Below are 2,679 nucleotides of genomic sequence, written 5' to 3' on the forward strand. Positions count from 1 at the left end.
ACAGCCTTTCCTACCAGGCTGGCTTTGAACCATGATCCTCAGATCTCAGCCTCCTGAGTAGCTAGGATTACAGGCGTGAGCCACTGACACCTGGCCCCACCAGTAGGATTTTTATCACACTGACTAGGTTGTATAAAATTGTAGACTTGGCCTTATTACTGTTTTTTAAATAACTTGTGGATGACATCTCCTCTTGCTGCCTATATCTAGAGGGTTGCTCTCCAAAGCCACCTTGATACATTACTGAGAAGAAAGCTTTTCTAGAATTGATCTGTCCCCGGTTGAGATTTATTGATAAAGTTTAGGTCCAAGTTTGCTACGAACAAGAGTGGGTCCAGGTCAAATGGTAAAGCACTAGCTTTGAGTCCGAAAGCTAAAGGACAGCACCCAGGCCTTGAATTCAAGCCCTAGAACTCCCCCCCCTCTCTCTCTCAAAGAGAGAGTAAATGCAGGACAGGAGTACACCATGACACACTGAACAAAAAGAAACTTCAGGGTGCCAGAAGTGCCCAATGAAGGGTCAATCATTGGCTTTTCATACATGGTCTCCAGTAGCTGCTCCAGGAAACAACATGTCAAAGCCATATCCCAAACTAGTCAAACTAGCACAAATCAAAGTCTTCAGGGCTCTGTATACCTTCAAACCCAGAACTCCAGACAAAGCGCACTTAGAGGAAGGTGCACTTTGCATTATCTGCATTGCTGCCGTGAGCTGTACTGGTTGGCACAAAGGGACCTGCCAAGGCAGAACTGGGCTAATTCCAAGCAACTGTGTGATTGCACAGGCAAAACCATTGCCACCAATCCATTGCAGAAAGCAGCAGAAGAGGCATCCTGTGCTACTTGACAGTGTTTAGACAACTGAGTGAGTGGTGATGCCTTAGACAAAGCTGGAAGCCCTGGACTTCTCAGGGAGGGGCATTATCATATATTTAGGGGAAGTACTATTTATTCAGCCAAATATTGACCTGAACCAACAGAATAAGTTTGGAGACAAAGCTGTGCATGGGACTGCTTTGGGCTTGGCCACTGATGCTGTGTGCACATTTGCCCTGAAAAAGAACACAGGAACCAGAAGCAGTTCAAACATTAAACAATTCTGAAGACTATCTTTTTTATTTTTATTTTTACCACTGCTGGAGCTCAAACTCAGGCGCTGGACCCTAACCTTGAGCTTTCTCAAGGCTAACACTCTACAACTTAGGCCACAGCACCACTTCCAGCTTTTTTTCTGTGTATGTGGTACTGAGGATTCGAACTCAGAGGCTTCATGCATGCTAGGCAAGCACTCTACCACTAGGGCATACTCCTGGCCCTGAAGACTATCTTGATAAACATTACTTTCTGGAGCTTTGAGATCTAAATTTTTTTTTGCCTTTGTCATTCCAAAGCCTTGTGCTTTTTTTTTTTAACCAGATGAGTATTGGTAACTGTAAAAAAAAGTGTATACACATATATATTTATACATATATATGAATATATACATACAGGTACATGTATTTGGAATATATATATGAAAGAAAGAAAATATAATTATGGGTTGAGTGGAAGGTATAATGGGTTTGCCAATAAGTAACTGCATGCTTTACTGTATTTATATTTACTAGTATCTATTCGTCAAGCTAAAGAATTCTTAATTCCTTTTTTAAAACAAAAACTTAAGATTTTTTAAAGTTCTTTTTCTTCTAGCATTACTGAAATTCTTGAGCTTTGGTGCTTGCTAGGTAAGTACTTCTACCACTGATCCAAACCTCCAGCCCTGATTTTTGCTTAGTTTTTAGATTCTTGGCACTACACTGAGCACATTCCTTGGTGCAACCTTCCTATGTTAGGCTTCCTGTGTAGCTAGGATCACAGTCTGTGACACCATGCCTGGCCCTTTGTTGAGAATGGAGGTCTTATCCATTTTTTCTGCCCAGGCTGTCCTTAATCCACCATCCTTCCTATCTCAGCCTCCCCAGTAGCTAGAATTGTACCCAGATCTCAAGTTGTTTACTTCAGGGATTGGGATGTGTTCAATGGGTTTTTTCCATTCCAAAGTGGGTGAAAGGTTATTATAATTATAGGTCAGGATCATTGTCAGCTATTCTAACAAAAATAACCATTTTAACTTTGTTTTATAATATTACTCATTATGGGTAATAAAGCAAGATTTTTATGTCCAGGTAAGAACTGAGGTTTTTTTTAAAAAAATTATAATTTATTAACACAGAAGACTATGATAGCCATGTTTCTGTCCAATTTTCCCTATCTGCTCTGTGTGTGTGTGTGTGTGTGTGTGTGTGTGTGTGTGTGTGTACCTGTGTCTGTGCCTGTTACAGGGTTTGAATTCGGGACCTCATGTGTTCTTGCTCAGCTTTTTCTGTTCACAACTGGTGCTGTATCACTTCAACTGTACCTCCACTTCCAGGTTTTTGCTGATTAATTGGAGATAAGAGTCACAAGGATTTTTCTGCCTGGGCTGGCTCTTCCCCTATCTCCACAGTTAGTTGTTTTGCTCTGAGTCCGGATGCTCAGATCTCAGCCTCCTGAGTAAGTAGGATTATAGGTGTGAGCCACCAGCACCTGGCCCTCTGTCTGCTTTGACTGGTCAAGACAATACTACTGAGAAGGTTCGTATCCAATAATGTGTATAATTTGGATCCTTTTTTAAAAGAGAAAGTTTAACATTTGCTCAGG

General features: G+C 41.3%; 1 pseudogene; it reads left to right on the forward strand.

Annotated features, from left to right (window-relative positions):
• The first annotated feature begins 572 nt into the window (after positions 1–572).
• On the forward strand, positions 573–1,167 carry LOC150046867 (osteoclast-stimulating factor 1 pseudogene; annotated as a pseudogene).
• The last annotated feature ends 1,512 nt before the right edge of the window (positions 1,168–2,679 follow it).

Source organism: Megascapheus bottae, chromosome 24, assembly GCF_031878675.1.
Source record: "Megascapheus bottae isolate mThoBot1 chromosome 24, mThoBot2.hap1, whole genome shotgun sequence".
NCBI classification, from domain to species: Eukaryota; Metazoa; Chordata; class Mammalia; order Rodentia; family Geomyidae; genus Megascapheus; species Megascapheus bottae.